General features: G+C 54.3%; 2 protein-coding genes across 9 annotated transcripts in view; one reads left to right on the forward strand and one right to left on the reverse strand.

Moving 5' to 3' along the window:
- Nucleotides 1-3,243, reverse strand: part of PEAK1 (pseudopodium enriched atypical kinase 1) — an 80,905-nt gene extending 77,662 nt beyond the window's left edge. Inside the window, exon 1 of the mRNA XM_069765653.1 lies at nt 3,110-3,243. The gene's annotated coding sequence lies outside the window, so the exon portion shown is untranslated. The remainder of the gene's footprint in view (nt 1-3,109) is intronic.
- A 52-nt stretch (nt 3,244-3,295) lies between these two features.
- The window catches only part of HMG20A (high mobility group 20A), a 63,589-nt gene continuing 44,222 nt past the window's right edge, over nt 3,296-22,662 (forward strand). For 2 of the 8 annotated variants that reach the window (XM_069765659.1, XM_069765662.1), the window contains exon 1: nt 3,406-3,541. The gene's annotated coding sequence lies outside the window, so the exon portion shown is untranslated. Of the gene's footprint in view, nt 3,710-22,662 lie in introns of all 8 variants that reach the window. The other 6 variants (XM_069765655.1, XM_069765657.1, XM_069765656.1 and 3 more) reach the window with 5 other exon arrangements.

Consider the following 22,662-nt stretch of genomic DNA (forward strand, 5'->3'; position numbering starts at 1 on the left):
CTAGAGACAGAGCTCCTCCTACATAGAATCTGATCAGTAGCCGCCGCCATCTCCTATCACAGTAAGGCTGCCGTCACACATTCCATATTTGGTCAGTATTTTACCTCAGTATTTGTAAGCCAAAACCAGGAGTGGGACAATCAGAGGAAAAGTATAATAGAAACATATGCACCACTTCTGCATTTATCACCCACTCCTGGTTTTGGCTTACAAATACTGATGTAAAATACTGACCAAATGCTGCTAGTGTGACGGCAGCCTAATGGGAAAGTCTTCACTGAATACAGATTTTACCACAGAATTGAGAAGTATGAGAAAGATTGATCGATTAATCAGAGTACTAAGTAAGGTACAATGAAAAGTAACAATGACTGAGAGAAAAGAATGATGCATGGCTGTGCCATAGTAACTAATGAACTATTATAAAATGGCAAACAGTAGGTCAGTGGTCCCCAACTCCAGGCCTCGAGGGCCGCCAACAGTGCAGGTTTTCAGGATTTCCTTAGTATTGCACAGGGCTTGGAATCATCACCTGTGCAGATGATCACATTACCACCGATGCAATACTAAAGAAATCCTGAAAACCTGCACTGTTGGCGGCCCTCGAGGCCTGGAGTTGGGGACCCCTGCAGTAGGTCATGTCGAAAACGTGCCCATAGTGTGAACTGTACAGGCAGAGCCCAGGGTAGTCCCGTAATAACTAGGCAAAAAGCATATACCGGTAAGTGAATCATATGTACAGCTTACCCATGATAATAAAGTGCAAAGTCCAGGGAGGGTCCCCGACGCGCGTTTTGTGTGTGCTTTATCAAGGGGACTCAGAGTATCACTTTGCTACAAGAGTGGGCCTGGCAGGGGATGGGGACGATGGCCCATCAGTTTAGAACTTCGTCCAGGGGTCTCCTGGTATTTAGAGAAAGTTGCTAATGAGAGAGATGTAACCTATATTCACCCTGCTGGCTCAATCACTGCCACTCTAGCAATCCCTGAAGGTTTCCCTTTAGTGCCTGCATTGATGAGAAGCCTGCTATGCGTCCATCACTGCTGAGGCCAGTAATTGGATTCAGCGGTCATGTGTCATAGACGGCATGTCATCATTATAGCAAGTAAGCAGGGACCTTCAAGGACTACTAGATCAGCAGCGAGGGAAGCAGTGGAGGATCGGACGGGTAACCATAGATTCCTTTATACCATTTCCTGCTCCTGACTGATATTCTCAAATTACCAGAACAGCCTTTTAGGCACAGAATACCAGTGATGCATTCATACACTCACTGCTCCGTACAAGCCCCATGTGCTCAACAAAGAGGAAGACTCTATAAAGGGTCTACATGAGAAAAGCCTGTGGGGTACAAGCTGCCGTCCACTGCCATCAATTACCAGCAATCTTCTTGGTAGCAGGGCCAGAACTATAGCGGGTGCAAGGACTGGAGCCTATGGGGACACAAAAGGTCCCTTTGGCCCAGATGTGAAAACCAATACTAATAAAGACTCCTGATACTCGGTGGACTTATTAGAGATGTTGCATTGGGGCCCACAAGCTTCATCATATCGCTTGGTGGCATGTGCCCACAACCAGAACATTCAGAATTTGAAAATTTGAAGGAGAACAATAAGTCTTCCTTGCTTAAAGACATTTCTTCAAATGTACTGATGCACAGATAAAAAGAAAATTAAAGGTGTGACGTCAGCATACACCTGATCAGCCGGCCATGTACAATCCTCAGACATACCACCACCAATCTAGTGTAGCCACCCACATTGGAACAAGAGCTCGGCTGACAGTTGTCCGATAGACAATCCCTTACACTGCAGTGGCCACAGAATGCAGCTGACGGGTCCATGCCATGACATGGCAGCCATTGAGAAGAATTCTGGTGTAGTTCACAGATGACTCACACCCATCAGAATGGAAATCAATTGTATAGAGTGGCCTTTTCTCTTAAGTGAGGACCCCCCTCTATGGTGTCCATATGCCTCATAGAGCATACGATCATCCGGTAACGCCATTAGACGGCTCCTATAATATATAATAAGTGAACTTGGAGGCATCCTGCTCCCGCAGATACAGTCAGACACAACAGAGACAGGAGCTCCACCATCTCCAGGTCCCAGAGGTGAACGTCGCCTCCAAGGCATGTATACTGTACGGTCTCATAATGACAGGTGGAGACAACGCGCACTACAAGGAGCGCACTACAAGGAGTGCACTACAAGGAGCGCACTACAAGGAGTGCACTACAAGGACCTCCCATCTACTCTCATCATTACAGGTGACAATCCCTGTGGATGTCCTGCAAACGTCATCCCCTCCCCCAGGTATAGAGTCCATCAGAGCGGCCTCGTTAGGGTCAATGGCCGGGCGCTGTGCTGGGGCTGACATATCTGACTAGGAGGTTAGGTCCTGTCCTCTCTGTATTTGGCAGGACAATGTTCTCTAAGGTCTCCCGTCTCCTCACTGTGGAGTTCTTGGCACCTTCCCATTGGGTGGAAAAAGTCATTATTTACCCATTTCCCTGCAGAAACTTGCAATCATTCATTTTAGCTTTGATGATAAAGACCTTCACTAGCTGTAGACTCCCCGTGATTGTAGACGATAGAGGAATGGGCGCACGGCCGGGCCGAGGAGCGAGCGATGGCCCAAAGGGAACCTGCCACATTCTGCACACAGACCGCCCTCTGGACAGAATGGCAGATAATGTGGAGATATACTGAGCAGAATGATATAAGGGCTTGTGGAAAGAGTCAGTATTACTTCTATGAATTCATACAATCCATGGTGTCTGTCCCTGAGTCCAGAGGGCAATCCTTCCTACCGCAGGCGGACTGTCAATCACAGCGTAGCACCGCCCACCGGACTCACATCTGGGATGCCAATGACTGGAATACAAGTTATTATGGAGAGCTCCCCATCCATGCACACGTGACCAGCACCTGCCTGCAGGACCGGCTCCATTTAAGGGGTCACATCCCCCCATTCCTCCCTGTGATGTGTCCGCCCTGGGTGGGAGACTAGCGCAGACATGAAGGGCAGTCCCCGGGGGAAGCACTGATGCCGCCACTGGCCGAGGACACCTGCACACGGCTCCGGCGTCACGTCCCCACTCACCGCTCCTCGGCTCAGCACTGTCACCCGCAGCATCACGTTCCTCCACTAAATCACATGTCCACATTCTATGCAAATGAGGCGGCAGGCATAGCGGTGACGAACCACATCCCTGACGTCACTCCGGCACAGACCCTCACCACGCCCTCCAGGCGCTTTACGTCACCACTCGCTTCTGCGTGAAAGTACGTCCCCTCTCTTCGTCCTCCAATCACTGACCTGCTCTAGCCTTCTCTAGAGTGAGGCTTGAGAGTCATTTCAGCCAATAAGCGACCAAGAATTGTTGCCAATCGGCGGCACTCCATGCTCCTAAACACTACAATTCCCGACATGCTCAGCTGCAAAGAATGAAGGACATGCGCAATGAGGACAGCGAGATACAGTTCCTGAACCTGCGCACCATTGTTATTCTCCCGCAGGACTGCAGAACGTGCGGTATTGATTATATATTTACTGTAGTTAAGTTATTCACTTTACGGCCTCATTATTTTCTGTCTGGCGGAGGGATATACAGCTGGTAGACGTCTTTGTCACGCTCTACGGATAACTCTACGTGTTCGCTGGTTGCCAAGGAGCGAGTGGAGCTGTAGGCGCGGGCACCTGGTAAAGAGCTGTACTGTGTTGTGTGTGTGTCCTGTGTGTGTGTGAGTGAGGCGTGCAGATACCGGGGCGGAGTATTACAATGGAGGCTCGTGCTGGTCCATTGATGGCCATGTACTCGGCTCTTTGTCCTCCCCTATGGACATGTCCGCCGGCATTGTCAGTGCTGTGTCCCGGGGCTGGAGATGTGACGTCAGACTGTGGACAGGGACGGACTGGGGATGGAATTCAGCCCTGACATTTATAATCACACAGGCCCATGGTGTCCGCAAATACCAGATGGGATATATCACTAATATTACCCTGGATGGAGGGAAGGAGATTTACTACAAGACCAATATTATCTAATGATACCTGTGGGCTGGTGGGATAAGTGATGGAGTCAGCGACCTGGTGCCCCATCACAACTCCTAACAGTATGAGAACACCGATTCTGTTAACAAGGCAGCCACGACCACACTGGCCCTTCTGGCATTTGGCCCTGCCTGTGGATGACATGTTCCTGCTCCTAATGTCACGAGTCCCCATAGTGTTCCCCAGGGTGTGCAGCTAGTGAGGCCTCCTGGCTTCATGTACCTGTGGGCCCTGTACACATTAGACTGATAGGTGATGGCTGACAGTCTGGGGCCTCTGCCATAGTGTTCCCCAGGGTGTGCAGCTAGTGAGGCCTCCTGGCTTCATGTACCTGTGGGCCCTGTACACATTAGACTGATAGGTGATGGCTGACAGTCTGGGGCCTCTGCCATAGTGTTCCCCAGGGTGTGCAGCTAGTGAGGCCTCCTGGCTTCATGTACCTGTGGGCCCTGTACACATTAGACTGATAGGTGATGGCTGACAGTCTGGGGCCTCTGCCATAGTGTTCCCCAGGGTGTGCAGCTAGCGAGGCCCTCCTGGCTTCATGTACCTGTGGGCCCTGTACACATTAGACTGATAGGTGATGGCTGACAGTCTGGGGCCTCTGCCATAGTGTTCCCCAGGGTGTGCAGCTAGTGAGGCCCTCCTGGCTTCATGTACCTGTGGGCCCTGTGCACATTAGACTGATAGGTGATGGCTGACAGTCTGGGGCCTCTGCCATAGTGTTCCCCAGGGTGTGCAGCTAGTGAGGCCTCCTGGCTTCATGTACCTGTGGGTCCTGTACACATTAGACTGATAGGTGATGGCTGACAGTCTGGGGCCTCTGCCATAGTGTTCCCCAGGGTGTGCAGCTAGTGAGGCCTCCTGGCTTCATGTACCTGTGGGCCCTGTGCACATTAGACTGATAGGTGATGGCTGACCGTCTGGGGCCTCTGCCATAGTGTCCCCCAGGGTGTGCAGCTAGTGAGGCCTCCTGGCTTCATGTACCTGTGGGCCCTGTACACATTAGACTGATAGGTGATGGCTGACAGTCTGGGGCCTCTGCCATAGTGTTCCCCAGGGTGTGCAGCTAGCGAGGCCCTCCTGGCTTCATGTACCTGTGGGCCCTGTACACATTAGACTGATAGGTGATGGCTGACAGTCTGGGGCCTCTGCCATAGTGTTCCCCAGGGTGTGCAGCTAGTGAGGCCCTCCTGGCTTCATGTACCTGTGGGCCCTGTACACATTAGACTGATAGGTGATGGCTGACCGTCTGGGGCCTCTGCCATAGTGTTCCCCAGGGTGTGCAGCTAGTGAGGCCCTCCTGGCTTCATGTACCTGTGGGCCCTGTGCACATTAGACTGATAGGTGATGGCTGACAGTCTGGGGCCTCTGCCATAGTGTTCCCCCAGGGTGTGCAGCTAGTGAGGCCTCCTGGCTTCATGTACCTGTGGGCCCTGTGCACATTAGACTGATAGGTGATGGCTGACAGTCTGGGGCCTCTGCCATAGTGTTCCCCAGGGTGTGCAGCTAGTGAGGCCTCCTGGCTTCATGTACCTGTGGGCCCTGTACACATTAGACTGATATGTGATGGCTGACCGTCTGGGGCCTCTGCCATAGTGTTCCCCAGGGTGTGCAGCTAGTGAGGCCTCCTGGCTTCATGTACCTGTGGGCCCTGTACACATTAGACTGATATGTGATGGCTGACAGTCTGGGGCCTCTGCCATAGTGTCCCCCAGGGTGTGCAGCTAGTGAGGCCTCCTGGCTTCATGTACCTGTGGGCCCTGTACACATTAGACTGATAGGTGATGGCTGACAGTCTGGGGCCTCTGCCATAGTGTTCCCCAGGGTGTGCAGCTAGCGAGGCCCTCCTGGCTTCATGTACCTGTGGGCCCTGTACACATTAGACTGATAGGTGATGGCTGACCGTCTGGGGCCTCTGCCATAGTGTTCCCCAGGGTGTGCAGCTAGTGAGGCCTCCTGGCTTCATGTACCTGTGGGCCCTGTGCACATTAGACTGATAGGTGATGGCTGACCGTCTGGGGCCTCTGCCATAGTGTTCCCCAGGGTGTGCAGCTAGTGAGGCCCTCCTGGCTTCATGTACCTGTGGGCCCTGTACACATTAGACTGATAGGTGATGGCTGACCGTCTGGGGCCTCTGCCATAGTGTTCCCCAGGGTGTGCAGCTAGTGAGGCCCTCCTGGCTTCATGTACCTGTGGGCCCTGTGCACATTAGACTGATAGGTGATGGCTGACAGTCTGGGGCCTCTGCCATAGTGTTCCCCAGGATGTGCAGCTAGTGAGGCCTCCTGGCTTCATGTACCTGTGGGCCCTGTACACATTAGACTGATAGGTGATGGCTGACAGTCTGGAGCCTCTGCCATAGTGTTCCCCAGGGTGTGCAGCTAGTGAGGCCTCCTGGCTTCATGTACCTGTGGGCCCTGTACACATTAGACTGATATGTGATGGCTGACAGTCTGGGGCCTCTGCCATAGTGTCCCCCAGGGTGTGCAGCTAGTGAGGCCCTCCTGGCTTCATGTACCTGTGGGCCCTGTACACATTAGACTGATAGGTGATGGCTGACAGTCTGGGGCCTCTGCCATAGTGTCCCCCAGGGTGTGCAGCTAGTGAGGCCCTCCTGGCTTCATGTACCTGTGGGCCCTGTACACATTAGACTGATAGGTGATGGCTGACAGTCTGGGGCCTCTGCCATAGTGTTCCCCAGGGTGTGCAGCTAGTGAGGCCTCCTGGCTTCATGTACCTGTGGGCCCTGTACACATTAGACTGATATGTGATGGCTGACCGTCTGGGGCCTCTGCCATAGTGTTCCCCAGGGTGTGCAGCTAGTGAGGCCTCCTGGCTTCATTTACCTGTGGGCCCTGTACACATTAGACTGATAGGTGATGGCTGACAGTCTGGGGCCTCTGCCATAGTGTTCCCCAGGGTGTGCAGCTAGTGAGGCCCTCCTGGCTTCATGTACCTGTGGGCCCTGTACACATTAGACTGATATGTGATGGCTGACAGTCTGGGGCCTCTGCCATAGTGTTCCCCAGGGTGTGCAGCTAGTGAGGCCCTCCTGGCTTCATGTACCCGTGGGCCCTGTACACATTAGACTGATAGGTGATGGCTGACAGTCTGGAGCCTCTGCCATAGTGTTCCCCAGGGTGTGCAGCTAGTGAGGCCCTCCTGGCTTCATGTACCCGTGGGCCCTGTACACATTAGACTGATAGGTGATGGCTGACAGTCTGGAGCCTCTGCCATAGTGTTCCCCAGGGTGTGCAGCTAGTGAGGCCTCCTGGCTTCATGTACCTGTGGGCCCTGTGCACATTAGACTGATAGGTGATGGCTGACCGTCTGGGGCCTCTGCCATAGTGTTCCCCAGGGTGTGCAGCTAGTGAGGCCCTCCTGGCTTCATGTACCTGTGGGCCCTGTACACATTAGACTGATATGTGATGGCTGACAGTCTGGGGCCTCTGCCATAGTGTCCCCCAGGGTGTGCAGCTAGTGAGGCCTCCTGGCTTCATGTACCTGTGGGCCCTGTACACATTAGACTGATAGGTGATGGCTGACCGTCTGGGGCCTCTGCCATAGTGTTCCCCAGGGTGTGCAGCTAGCGAGGCCCTCCTGGCTTCATGTACCTGTGGGCCCTGTACACATTAGACTGATAGGTGATGGCTGACAGTCTGGGGCCTCTGCCATAGTGTTCCCCAGGGTGTGCAGCTAGTGAGGCCCTCCTGGCTTCATGTACCTGTGGGCCCTGTACACATTAGACTGATAGGTGATGGCTGACAGTCTGGAGCCTCTGCCATAGTGTTCCCCAGGGTGTGCAGCTAGCGAGGCCCTCCTGGCTTCATGTACCTGTGGGCCCTGTACACATTAGACTGATAGGTGATGGCTGACAGTCTGGAGCCTCTGCCATAGTGTTCCCCAGGGTGTGCAGCTAGCGAGGCCCTCCTGGCTTCATGTACCTGTGGGCCCTGTACACATTAGACTGATAGGTGATGGCTGACAGTCTGGAGCCTCTGCCATAGTGTTCCCCAGGGTGTGCAGCTAGTGAGGCCTCCTGGCTTCATGTACCTGTGGGCCCTGTGCACATTAGACTGATAGGTGATGGCTGACCGTCTGGGGCCTCTGCCATAGTGTTCCCCAGGGTGTGCAGCTAGCGAGGCCCTCCTGGCTTCATGTACCTGTGGGCCCTGTACACATTAGACTGATATGTGATGGCTGACAGTCTGGGGCCTCTGCCATAGTGTCCCCCAGGGTGTGCAGCTAGTGAGGCCTCCTGGCTTCATGTACCTGTGGGCCCTGTACACATTAGACTGATATGTGATGGCTGACCGTCTGGGGCCTCTGCCATAGTGTTCCCCAGGGTGTGCAGCTAGCGAGGCCCTCCTGGCTTCATGTACCTGTGGGCCCTGTACACATTAGACTGATATGTGATGGCTGACAGTCTGGGGCCTCTGCCATAGTGTTCCCCAGGGTGTAGAGCTAGCGAGGCCCTCCTGGCTTCATGTACCTGTGGGCCCTGTACACATTAGACTGATAGGTGATGGCTGACAGTCTGGAGCCTCTGCCATAGTGTTCCCCAGGGTGTGCAGCTAGCGAGGCCCTCCTGGCTTCATGTACCTGTGGGCCCTGTGCACATTAGACTGATATGTGATGGCTGACCGTCTGGAGCCTCTGCCATAGTGTTCCCCAGGGTGTGCAGCTAGTGAGGCCCTCCTGGCTTCATGTACCTGTGGGCCCTGTACACATTAGACTGATATGTGATGGCTGACCGTCTGGGGCCTCTGCCATAGTGTTCCCCAGGGTGTGCAGCTAGTGAGGCCTCCTGGCTTCCTGTGGGCCCTGTACACATTAGACTGATAGGTGATGGCTGACAGTCTGGAGCCTCTGCCATAGTGTTCCCCAGGGTGTGCAGCTAGTGAGGCCCTCCTGGCTTCATGTACCTGTGGGCCCTGTGCACATTAGACTGATAGGTGATGGCTGACCGTCTGGGGCCTCTGCCATAGTGTTCCCCAGGGTGTGCAGCTAGTGAGGCCTCCTGGCTTCATGTACCTGTGGGCCCTGTACACATTAGACTGATAGGTGATGGCTGACAGTCTGGGGCCTCTGCCATAGTGTTCCCCAGGGTGTAGAGCTAGCGAGGCCCTCCTGGCTTCATGTACCTGTGGGCCCTGTACACATTAGACTGATAGGTGATGGCTGACAGTCTGGGGCCTCTGCCATAGTGTTCCCCAGGGTGTGCAGCTAGCGAGGCCCTCCTGGCTTCATGTACCTGTGGGCCCTGTACACATTAGACTGATAGGTGATGGCTGACAGTCTGGAGCCTCTGCCATAGTGTTCCCCAGGGTGTGCAGCTAGTGAGGCCTCCTGGCTTCATGTACCTGTGTGTTATGGCTGGCAATCAGGCAACACAGCGTGCAGTAATCAGCGCACATACAGAGATCTGGCAATTACCAAAAACAATAGGACGAGCTCTGAGACGTGGAATCTCTGTAGACTGCAGTACCTGATCTATCCTCACACAACTATAAGCAGCAGTGGATTGCGCCTATCACTACCTATGCAACTCGGCACTGCCTGAGGAGCTGACTAGCCTGAAGATAGAAATACAAGCCTGACTTGCCTCAGAGAAATACCCCAAAGGAATAGGCAGCCCCCCACATATAATGACTGTTAGCAAGATGAAAAGACAAACGTAGGAATGAAATAGATTCAGCAAAGTGAGGCCCGATATTCTAGACAGAGCGAGGATAGCAAAGAGAACTATGCAGTCTACAAAAAACCCTAAAACGAAAACCACGCAAAGGGGCAAAAAGACCCACCGTGCCGAACTAACAGCACGGCGGTGCACCCCTTTGCTTCTCAGAGCTTCCAGCAAAAGTTAATAGCAAGCTGGACAGAAAAAACAGAAAACAAACTAGAAGCACTTATCTAGCAGAGCAGCAGGCCCAAGGAAAGATGCAGTAGCTCAGATCCAACACTGGAACATTGACAAGGAGCAAGGAAGACAGACTCAGGTGGAGCTAAATAGCAAGGCAGCCAACGAGCTCACCAAAACACCTGAGGGAGGAAGCCCAGAGACTGCAATACCACTTGTGACCACAGAAGTGAATTCAGCCACAGAATTCACAACAGTACCCCCCCCTTGAGGAGGGGTCACCGAACCCTCACCAGAACCCCCAGGCCGACCAGGATGAGCCACATGAAAGGCACGAACAAGATCTGGGGCATGGACATCAGAGGCAAAAACCCAGGAATTATCTTCCTGAGCATAACCCTTCCATTTGACCAGATACTGGAGTTTCCGTCTAGAGACACGAGAATCCAAAATCTTCTCCACAATATACTCCAATTCCCCCTCCACCAAAACAGGGGCAGGAGGCTCCACAGATGGAACCATAGGTGCCACGTATCTCCTCAACAACGACCTATGGAATACATTATGTATGGAAAAGGAGTCTGGGAGGATCAGACGAAAAGACACCGGATTGAGAATCTCAGAAATCCTATACGGACCAATAAAACGAGGTTTAAATTTAGGAGAGGAAACCTTCATAGGAATATGACGAGAAGATAACCAAACCAGATCCCCAACACGAAGTCGGGGTCCCACACGGCGTCTGCGATTAGCGAAAAGCTGAGCCTTCTCCTGGGACAAGGTCAAATTGTCCACTACCTGAGTCCAGATCTGCTGCAACCTGTCCACCACAGAATCCACACCAGGACAGTCCGAAGACTCAACCTGTCCTGAAGAGAAACGAGGATGGAACCCAGAATTGCAGAAAAATGGAGAGACCAAGGTAGCCGAGCTGGCCCGATTATTAAGGGCGAACTCAGCCAACGGCAAAAATGACACCCAATCATCCTGGTCAGCGGAAACAAAACATCTCAGATATGTTTCCAAGGTCTGATTGGTTCGTTCGGTCTGGCCATTAGTCTGAGGATGGAAGGCCGAGGAGAAAGATAGGTCAATGCCCATCCTACCACAAAAGGCTCGCCAGAACCTCGAGACAAACTGGGAACCTCTGTCAGAAACAATATTCTCAGGAATGCCATGTAAACGAACCACATGCTGGAAGAACAAAGGCACCAAATCAGAGGAGGAAGGCAATTTAACCAAAGGCACCAGATGGACCATTTTAGAAAAGCGATCACAGACCACCCAAATGACCGACATTTTTTGAGAAACGGGAAGGTCAGAAATGAAATCCATCGAAATATGTGTCCAAGGCCTCTTCGGCACCGGCAAGGGCAAAAGCAACCCACTGGCACGTGAACAGCAGGGCTTAGCCCTAGCACAAATTCCACAGGACTGCACAAAAGCACGCACATCCCGCGACAGAGATGGCCACCAGAAGGATCTAGCAACCAACTCCCTGGTACCAAAGATTCCTGGATGACCGGCCAGCACCGAACAATGAAGTTCAGAGATAACTTTACTAGTCCACCTATCAGGGACGAACAGTTTCTCGGCCGGACAACGATCAGGTTTATTAGCCTGAAATTTCTGCAACACTCTCCGCAAATCAGGGGAGATGGCAGACACAATGACTCCTTCCTTGAGGATACTCGCCGGCTCAGATAACCCCGGAGAGTCGGGCACAAAACTCCTAGACAGAGCATCCGCCTTCACATTTTTAGAGCCCAGAAGGTATGAAATCACAAAATCAAAACGAGCAAAAAATAACGACCAACGGGCCTGTCTAGGATTCAAGCGCTTGGCAGACTCAAGATAAGTAAGGTTCTTATGATCAGTCAAAACCACCACGCGATGCTTAGCACCCTCAAGCCAATGACGCCACTCCTCGAATGCCCACTTCATGGCCAGCAACTCTCGGTTGCCCACATCATAATTACGCTCAGCAGCAGAAAATTTCCTGGAAAAGAAAGCACATGGTTTGAACACTGAGCAACCAGAACCTCTCTGTGACAAAACCGCCCCTGCACCAATCTCAGAAGCATCAACCTCGACCTGGAACGGAAGAGAAACATCAGGTTGACACAACACAGGGGCACAGCAAAAACGACGCTTCAACTCCTGAAAAGCTTCCACGGCAGCAGAAGACCAATTAACCAAATCAGCACCCTTCTTGGTCAAATCGGTCAATGGTCTGGCAATGCTAGAAAAATTACAGATGAAGCGACGATAAAAATTAGCAAAGCCCAGGAATTTCTGCAGACTTTTTAGAGATGTCGGCTGAGTCCAATCCTGGATGGCCTGAACCTTAACCGGATCCATCTCGATAGTAGAAGGGGAAAAGATGAACCCCAAAAATGAAACTTTCTGCACACCGAAGAGACACTTTGATCCCTTCACGAACAAGGAATTAGCACGCAGTACCTGGAAAACCATTCTGACTTGCTTCACATGAGACTCCCAATCATCTGAGAAGATCAAAATGTCATCCAAGTAAACAATCAAGAATTTATCCAGATACTCACGGAAAATGTCATGCATAAAAGACTGAAAAACAGATGGAGCATTGGCAAGTCCGAACGGCATCACCAGATACTCAAAATGACCCTCGGGCGTATTAAATGCCGTTTTCCATTCATCTCCCTGCCTGATTCTCACCAGATTATACGCACCACGAAGATCAATCTTAGTAAACCAACTAGCCCCCTTAATCCGAGCAAACAAGTCAGAAATCAATGGCAAGGGATACTGAAACTTAACAGTGATCTTATTAAGAAGGCGGTAATCAATACACGGTCTTAGCGAACCATCCTTCTTGGCTACAAAAAAGAACCCTGCTCCCAATGGTGACGACGATGGGCGAATATGTCCCTTCTCCAGGGACTCCTTCACATAACTGCGCATAGCGGTGTGTTCAGGTACAGACAAATTAAATAAACGACCCTTAGGGAATTTACTACCAGGAATCAAATCGATAGCACAATCACAATTCCTATGCGGAGGTAGAGCATCGGACTTGGGCTCTTCAAATACATCCTGAAAGTCCGACAAGAACTCTGGGATGTCAGAAGGAATGGATGACGAAATAGACAAAAATGGAACATCACCATGTACTCCCTGACAACCCCAGCTGGTTACCGACATAGAGTTCCAATCCAATACTGGATTATGGGTTTGTAGCCATGGCAACCCCAACACGACCACATCATGCAAATTATGCAGTACCAGAAAGCGAATAACTTCCTGATGTGCAGGAGCAATGCACATGGTCAGCTGGGCCCAGTACTGAGGCTTATTCTTGGCCAAAGGTGTAGCATCAATTCCTCTCAACGGAATAGGACACCGCAAAGGCTCCAAGAAAAATCCACAACGAGCAGCAGGCCCAAGGAAAGATGCAGTAGCTCAGATCCAACACTGGAACATTGACAAGGAGCAAGGAAGACAGACTCAGGTGGAGCTAAATAGCAAGGCAGCCAACGAGCTCACCAAAACACCTGAGGGAGGAAGCCCAGAGACTGCAATACCACTTGTGACCACAGAAGTGAATTCAGCCACAGAATTCACAACACCTGTGGGCCCTGTGCACATTAGACTGATAGGTGATGGCTGACCGTCTGGGGCCTCTGCCATAGTGTTCCCCAGGGTGTGCAGCTAGTGAGGCCCTCCTGGCTTCATGTACCTGTGGGCCCTGTACACATTAGACTGATATGTGATGGCTGACAGTCTGGGGCCTCTGCCATAGTGTCCCCCAGGGTGTGCAGCTAGTGAGGCCTCCTGGCTTCATGTACCTGTGGGCCCTGTACACATTAGACTGATAGGTGATGGCTGACCGTCTGGGGCCTCTGCCATAGTGTTCCCCAGGGTGTGCAGCTAGCGAGGCCCTCCTGGCTTCATGTACCTGTGGGCCCTGTACACATTAGACTGATAGGTGATGGCTGACAGTCTGGGGCCTCTGCCATAGTGTCCCCCAGGGTGTGCAGCTAGTGAGGCCTCCTGGCTTCATGTACCTGTGGGCCCTGTACACATTAGACTGATATGTGATGGCTGACCGTCTGGGGCCTCTGCCATAGTGTTCCCCAGGGTGTGCAGCTAGCGAGGCCCTCCTGGCTTCATGTACCTGTGGGCCCTGTACACATTAGACTGATATGTGATGGCTGACCGTCTGGGGCCTCTGCCATAGTGTCCCCCAGGGTGTGCAGCTAGTGAGGCCCTCCTGGCTTCATGTACCTGTGGGCCCTGTACACATTAGACTGATAGGTGATGGCTGACAGTCTGGAGCCTCTGCCATAGTGTCCCCCAGGGTGTGCAGCTAGTGAGGCCCTCCTGGCTTCATGTACCTGTGGGCCCTGTGCACATTAGACTGATAGGTGATGGCTGACCGTCTGGGGCCTCTGCCATAGTGTCCCCCAGGGTGTGCAGCTAGCGAGGCCCTCCTGGCTTCATGTACCTGTGGGCCCTGTACACATTAGACTGATAGGTGATGGCTGACAGTCTGGGGCCTCTGCCATAGTGTTCCCCAGGGTGTAGAGCTAGCGAGGCCCTCCTGGCTTCATGTACCTGTGGGCCCTGTACACATTAGACTGATATGTGATGGCTGACCGTCTGGGGCCTCTGCCATAGTGTTCCCCAGGGTGTGCAGCTAGTGAGGCCTCCTGGCTTCCTGTGGGCCCTGTACACATTAGACTGATAGGTGATGGCTGACAGTCTGGAGCCTCTGCCATAGTGTTCCCCAGGGTGTGCAGCTAGTGAGGCCCTCCTGGCTTCATGTACCTGTGGGCCCTGTGCACATTAGACTGATAGGTGATGGCTGACCGTCTGGGGCCTCTGCCATAGTGTTCCCCAGGGTGTGCAGCTAGTGAGGCCCTCCTGGCTTCATGTACCTGTGGGCCCTGTACACATTAGACTGATAGGTGATGGCTGACAGTCTGGGGCCTCTGCCATAGTGTTCCCCAGGGTGTGCAGCTAGTGAGGCCCTCCTGGCTTCATGTACCTGTGGGCCCTGTACACATTAGACTGATAGGTGATGACTGACCGTCTGGGGCCTCTGCCATAGTGTCCCCCAGGGTGTGCAGCTAGCGAGGCCCTCCTGGCTTCATGTACCTGTGGGCCCTGTACACATTAGACTGATAGGTGATGACTGACCGTCTGGGGCCTCTGCCATAGTGTCCCCCAGGGTGTGCAGCTAGCGAGGCCCTCCTGGCTTCATGTACCTGTGGGCCCTGTGCACATTAGACTGATATGTGATGGCTGACCGTCTGGAGCCTCTGCCATAGTGTTCCCCAGGGTGTGCAGCTAGTGAGGCCCTCCTGGCTTCATGTACCTGTGGGCCCTGTACACATTAGACTGATATGTGATGGCTGACCGTCTGGGGCCTCTGCCATAGTGTTCCCCAGGGTGTGCAGCTAGTGAGGCCTCCTGGCTTCCTGTGGGCCCTGTACACATTAGACTGATAGGTGATGGCTGACAGTCTGGAGCCTCTGCCATAGTGTTCCCCAGGGTGTGCAGCTAGTGAGGCCCTCCTGGCTTCATGTACCTGTGGGCCCTGTGCACATTAGACTGATAGGTGATGGCTGACCGTCTGGGGCCTCTGCCATAGTGTTCCCCAGGGTGTGCAGCTAGTGAGGCCTCCTGGCTTCATGTACCTGTGGGCCCTGTACACATTAGACTGATAGGTGATGGCTGACCGTCTGGAGCCTCTGCCATAGTGCTCCCCAGGGTGTGCAGCTAGTGAGGCCTCCTGGCTTCATGTACCTGTGGGCCCTGTACACATTAGACTGATAGGTGATGGCTGACCGTCTGGGGCCTCTGCCATAGTGTTCCCCAGGGTGTGCAGCTAGTGAGGCCCTTCTGGCTTCATGTACCACTGGGCCCTGTACACATTAGACTGATATGTGATGGCTGACAGTCTGAGGCCTCTGCCATAGTGTTCCCCAGGATGTGCAGCTAGTGAGGCCCTTCTGGCTTCATGTACCTGTGGGCCCTATGCACATTAGACTGATAGGTGATGGCTGACAGTCTGGAGCCTCTGCCATAGTGTTCCCCAGGATGTGCAGCTAGTGAGGCCCTTCTGGCTTCATGTACCTGTGGGCCCTGTACACATTAGACTGATAGGTGATGGCTGACAGTCTGGGGCCTCTGCCATAGTGTTCCCCAGGGTGTGCAGCTAGTGAGGCCTCCTGGCTTCTTGTACCTGTGGGCCCTGTACACATTAGACTGATATGTGATGGCTGACAGTCTGAGGCCTCTGCCATAGTGTTCCCCAGGGTGTGCAGCTAGTGAGGCCCTTCTGGCTTCATGTACCTGTGGGCCCTGTGCACATTAGACTGATAGGTGATGGCTGACAGTCTGGAGCCTCTGCCATAGTGTTCCCCAGGGTGTGCAGCTAGTGAGGCCTCCTGGCTTCATGTACCACTGGGCCCTGTACACATTAGACTGATATGTGATGGCTGACAGTCTGGGGCCTCTGCCATAGTGCTCCCCAGGATGTGCAGCTAGTGAGGCCCTCCTGGCTTCATGTACCTGTGGGCCCTGTACACATTAGACTGATAGGTGATGGCTGACAGTCTGGAGCCTCTGCCATAGTGTCCCCCAGGGTGTGCAGCTAGTGAGGCCCTCCTGGCTTCATGTACCTGTGGGCCCTGTACACATTAGACTGATAGGTGATGGCTGACAGTCTGAGGCCTCTGCCATAGTGTTCCCCAGGGTGTGAAGCTAGCGAGGCCTCCTGGCTTCATGTACCTGTGGGCCCTGTACACATTAGACTGATAGGTGATGGCTGACCGTCTGGAGCCTCTGCCATAGTGCTCCCCAGGGTGTGCAGCTAGTGAGGCCTCCTGGCTTCATGTACCTGTGGGCCCTGTACACATTAGACTGATAGGTGATGGCTGACCGTCTGGGGCCTCTGCCATAGTGTTCCCCAGGGTGTGCAGCTAGTGAGGCCCTCCTGGCTTCATGTACCTGTGGGCCCTGTACACATTAGACTGATAGGTGATGGCTGACAGTCTGGGGCCTCTGCCATAGTGTTCCCCAGGGTGTGCAGCTAGTGAGGCCCTCCTGGCTTCATGTACCTGTGGGCCCTGTGCACATTAGACTGATAGGTGATGGCTGACCGTCTGGGGCCTCTGCCATAGTGTTCCCCAGGGTGTGAAGCTAGCGAGGCCCTCCTGGCTTCATGTACCTGTGGGCCCTGTACACATTAGACTGATAGGTGATGGCTGACAGTCTGGAGCCTCTGCCATAGTGTTCCCCAGGGTGTGCAGCTAGTGAGGCCCTCCTGGCTTCATGTACCTGTGGGCCCTGTACACATTAGACTGATAGGTGATGGCTGACAGTCTGGGGCCTCTGCCATAGTGTTCCCCAGGGTGTGCAGCTAGTGAGGCCCTCCTGGCTTCATGTACCTGTGGGCCCTGTACACATTAGACTGATAGGTGATGGCTGACAGTCTGGGGCCTCTGCCATAGTGTTCCCCAGGGTGTGCAGCTAGTGAGGCCTCCTGGCTTCATGTACCTGTGGGCCCTGTACACATTAGACTGATAGGTGATGGCTGACAGTCTGGGGCCTCTGCCATAGTGTTCCCCAGGGTGTAGAGCTAGTGAGGCCTCCTGGCTTCATGTACCTGTGGGCCCTGTACACATTAGACTGATAGGTGATGGCTGACCGTCTGGGGCCTCTGCCATAGTGTTCCCCAGGGTGTGCAGCTAGTGAGGCCCTCCTGGCTTCATGTACCTGTGGGCCCTGTGCACATTAGACTGATAGGTGATGGCTGACAGTCTGGGGCCTCTGCCATAGTGTTCCCCCAGGGTGTGCAGCTAGTGAGGCCTCCTGGCTTCATGTACCTGTGGGCCCTGTGCACATTAGACTGATAGGTGATGGCTGACAGTCTGGGGCCTCTGCCATAGTGTTCCCCAGGGTGTGCAGCTAGTGAGGCCTCCTGGCTTCATGTACCTGTGGGCCCTGTACACATTAGACTGATATGTGATGGCTGACCGTCTGGGGCCTCTGCCATAGTGTTCCCCAGGGTGTGCAGCTAGTGAGGCCTCCTGGCTTCATGTACCTGTGGGCCCTGTACACATTAGACTGATATGTGATGGCTGACAGTCTGGGGCCTCTGCCATAGTGTCCCCCAGGGTGTGCAGCTAGTGAGGCCTCCTGGCTTCATGTACCTGTGGGCCCTGTACACATTAGACTGATAGGTGATGGCTGACAGTCTGGGGCCTCTGCCATAGTGTTCCCCAGGGTGTGCAGCTAGCGAGGCCCTCCTGGCTTCATGTACCTGTGGGCCCTGTACACATTAGACTGATAGGTGATGGCTGACCGTCTGGGGCCTCTGCCATAGTGTTCCCCAGGGTGTGCAGCTAGTGAGGCCTCCTGGCTTCATGTACCTGTGGGCCCTGTGCACATTAGACTGATAGGTGATGGCTGACCGTCTGGGGCCTCTGCCATAGTGTTCCCCAGGGTGTGCAGCTAGTGAGGCCCTCCTGGCTTCATGTACCTGTGGGCCCTGTACACATTAGACTGATAGGTGATGGCTGACCGTCTGGGGCCTCTGCCATAGTGTTCCCCAGGGTGTGCAGCTAGTGAGGCCCTCCTGGCTTCATGTACCTGTGGGCCCTGTGCACATTAGACTGATAGGTGATGGCTGACAGTCTGGGGCCTCTGCCATAGTGTTCCCCAGGATGTGCAGCTAGTGAGGCCTCCTGGCTTCATGTACCTGTGGGCCCTGTACACATTAGACTGATAGGTGATGGCTGACAGTCTGGAGCCTCTGCCATAGTGTTCCCCAGGGTGTGCAGCTAGTGAGGCCTCCTGGCTTCATGTACCTGTGGGCCCTGTACACATTAGACTGATATGTGATGGCTGACAGTCTGGGGCCTCTGCCATAGTGTCCCCCAGGGTGTGCAGCTAGTGAGGCCCTCCTGGCTTCATGTACCTGTGGGCCCTGTACACATTAGACTGATAGGTGATGGCTGACAGTCTGGGGCCTCTGCCATAGTGTTCCCCAGGGTGTGCAGCTAGGGAGGCCCTCCTGGCTTCATGTACCTGTGGGCCCTGTACACATTAGACTGATATGTGATGGCTGACAGTCTGGGGCCTCTGCCATAGTGTTCCCCAGGGTGTGCAGCTAGTGAGGCCCTCCTGGCTTCATGTACCCGTGGGCCCTGTACACATTAGACTGATAGGTGATGGCTGACAGTCTGGAGCCTCTGCCATAGTGTTCCCCAGGGTGTGCAGCTAGTGAGGCCCTCCTGGCTTCATGTACCCGTGGGCCCTGTACACATTAGACTGATAGGTGATGGCTGACAGTCTGGAGCCTCTGCCATAGTGTTCCCCAGGGTGTGCAGCTAGTGAGGCCTCCTGGCTTCATGTACCTGTGGGCCCTGTGCACATTAGACTGATAGGTGATGGCTGACCGTCTGGGGCCTCTGCCATAGTGTTCCCCAGGGTGTGCAGCTAGTGAGGCCCTCCTGGCTTCATGTACCTGTGGGCCCTGTACACATTAGACTGATATGTGATGGCTGACAGTCTGGGGCCTCTGCCATAGTGTCCCCCAGGGTGTGAAGCTAGTGAGGCCTCCTGGCTTCATGTACCTGTGGGCCCTGTACACATTAGACTGATAGGTGATGGCTGACCGTCTGGGGCCTCTGCCATAGTGTTCCCCAGGGTGTGCAGCTAGCGAGGCCCTCCTGGCTTCATGTACCTGTGGGCCCTGTACACATTAGACTGATAGGTGATGGCTGACAGTCTGGGGCCTCTGCCATAGTGTTCCCCAGGGTGTGCAGCTAGTGAGGCCCTCCTGGCTTCATGTACCTGTGGGCCCTGTACACATTAGACTGATAGGTGATGGCTGACAGTCTGGAGCCTCTGCCATAGTGTTCCCCAGGGTGTGCAGCTAGCGAGGCCCTCCTGGCTTCATGTACCTGTGGGCCCTGTACACATTAGACTGATAGGTGATGGCTGACAGTCTGGAGCCTCTGCCATAGTGTTCCCCAGGGTGTGCAGCTAGCGAGGCCCTCCTGGCTTCATGTACCTGTGGGCCCTGTACACATTAGACTGATAGGTGATGGCTGACAGTCTGGAGCCTCTGCCATAGTGTTCCCCAGGGTGTGCAGCTAGTGAGGCCTCCTGGCTTCATGTACCTGTGGGCCCTGTGCACATTAGACTGATAGGTGATGGCTGACCGTCTGGGGCCTCTGCCATAGTGTTCCCCAGGGTGTGCAGCTAGCGAGGCCCTCCTGGCTTCATGTACCTGTGGGCCCTGTACACATTAGACTGATATGTGATGGCTGACAGTCTGGGGCCTCTGCCATAGTGTCCCCCAGGGTGTGCAGCTAGTGAGGCCTCCTGGCTTCATGTACCTGTGGGCCCTGTACACATTAGACTGATATGTGATGGCTGACCGTCTGGGGCCTCTGCCATAGTGTTCCCCAGGGTGTGCAGCTAGCGAGGCCCTCCTGGCTTCATGTACCTGTGGGCCCTGTACACATTAGACTGATATGTGATGGCTGACAGTCTGGGGCCTCTGCCATAGTGTTCCCCAGGGTGTAGAGCTAGCGAGGCCCTCCTGGCTTCATGTACCTGTGGGCCCTGTACACATTAGACTGATAGGTGATGGCTGACAGTCTGGAGCCTCTGCCATAGTGTTCCCCAGGGTGTGCAGCTAGCGAGGCCCTCCTGGCTTCATGTACCTGTGGGCCCTGTGCACATTAGACTGATATGTGATGGCTGACCGTCTGGAGCCTCTGCCATAGTGTTCCCCAGGGTGTGCAGCTAGTGAGGCCCTCCTGGCTTCATGTACCTGTGGGCCCTGTACACATTAGACTGATATGTGATGGCTGACCGTCTGGGGCCTCTGCCATAGTGTTCCCCAGGGTGTGCAGCTAGTGAGGCCTCCTGGCTTCCTGTGGGCCCTGTACACATTAGACTGATAGGTGATGGCTGACAGTCTGGAGCCTCTGCCATAGTGTTCCCCAGGGTGTGCAGCTAGTGAGGCCCTCCTGGCTTCATGTACCTGTGGGCCCTGTGCACATTAGACTGATAGGTGATGGCTGACCGTCTGGGGCCTCTGCCATAGTGTTCCCCAGGGTGTGCAGCTAGTGAGGCCTCCTGGCTTCATGTACCTGTGGGCCCTGTACACATTAGACTGATAGGTGATGGCTGACAGTCTGGGGCCTCTGCCATAGTGTTCCCCAGGGTGTAGAGCTAGCGAGGCCCTCCTGGCTTCATGTACCTGTGGGCCCTGTACACATTAGACTGATAGGTGATGGCTGACAGTCTGGGGCCTCTGCCATAGTGTTCCCCAGGGTGTGCAGCTAGCGAGGCCCTCCTGGCTTCATGTACCTGTGGGCCCTGTACACATTAGACTGATAGGTGATGGCTGACAGTCTGGAGCCTCTGCCATAGTGTTCCCCAGGGTGTGCAGCTAGTGAGGCCTCCTGGCTTCATGTACCTGTGGGCCCTGTGCACATTAGACTGATAGGTGATGGCTGACCGTCTGGGGCCTCTGCCATAGTGTTCCCCAGGGTGTGCAGCTAGTGAGGCCCTCCTGGCTTCATGTACCTGTGGGCCCTGTACACATTAGACTGATATGTGATGGCTGACAGTCTGGGGCCTCTGCCATAGTGTCCCCCAGGGTGTGCAGCTAGTGAGGCCTCCTGGCTTCATGTACCTGTGGGCCCTGTACACATTAGACTGATAGGTGATGGCTGACCGTCTGGGGCCTCTGCCATAGTGTTCCCCAGGGTGTGCAGCTAGCGAGGCCCTCCTGGCTTCATGTACCTGTGGGCCCTGTACACATTAGACTGATAGGTGATGGCTGACAGTCTGGGGCCTCTGCCATAGTGTCCCCCAGGGTGTGCAGCTAGTGAGGCCTCCTGGCTTCATGTACCTGTGGGCCCTGTACACATTAGACTGATATGTGATGGCTGACCGTCTGGGGCCTCTGCCATAGTGTTCCCCAGGGTGTGCAGCTAGCGAGGCCCTCCTGGCTTCATGTACCTGTGGGCCCTGTACACATTAGACTGATATGTGATGGCTGACCGTCTGGGGCCTCTGCCATAGTGTCCCCCAGGGTGTGCAGCTAGTGAGGCCCTCCTGGCTTCATGTACCTGTGGGCCCTGTACACATTAGACTGATAGGTGATGGCTGACAGTCTGGAGCCTCTGCCATAGTGTCCCCCAGGGTGTGCAGCTAGTGAGGCCCTCCTGGCTTCATGTACCTGTGGGCCCTGTGCACATTAGACTGATAGGTGATGGCTGACCGTCTGGGGCCTCTGCCATAGTGTCCCCCAGGGTGTGCAGCTAGCGAGGCCCTCCTGGCTTCATGTACCTGTGGGCCCTGTGCACATTAGACTGATAGGTGATGGCTGACAGTCTGGGGCCTCTGCCATAGTGTTCCCCAGGGTGTAGAGCTAGCGAGGCCCTCCTGGCTTCATGTACCTGTGGGCCCTGTACACATTAGACTGATATGTGATGGCTGACCGTCTGGGGCCTCTGCCATAGTGTTCCCCAGGGTGTGCAGCTAGTGAGGCCTCCTGGCTTCCTGTGGGCCCTGTACACATTAGACTGATAGGTGATGGCTGACAGTCTGGAGCCTCTGCCATAGTGTTCCCCAGGGTGTGCAGCTAGTGAGGCCCTCCTGGCTTCATGTACCTGTGGGCCCTGTGCACATTAGACTGATAGGTGATGGCTGACCGTCTGGGGCC

This window comes from Ranitomeya imitator, chromosome 4, assembly GCF_032444005.1.
Source record: "Ranitomeya imitator isolate aRanImi1 chromosome 4, aRanImi1.pri, whole genome shotgun sequence".
Classification (NCBI taxonomy): Eukaryota; Metazoa; Chordata; class Amphibia; order Anura; family Dendrobatidae; genus Ranitomeya; species Ranitomeya imitator.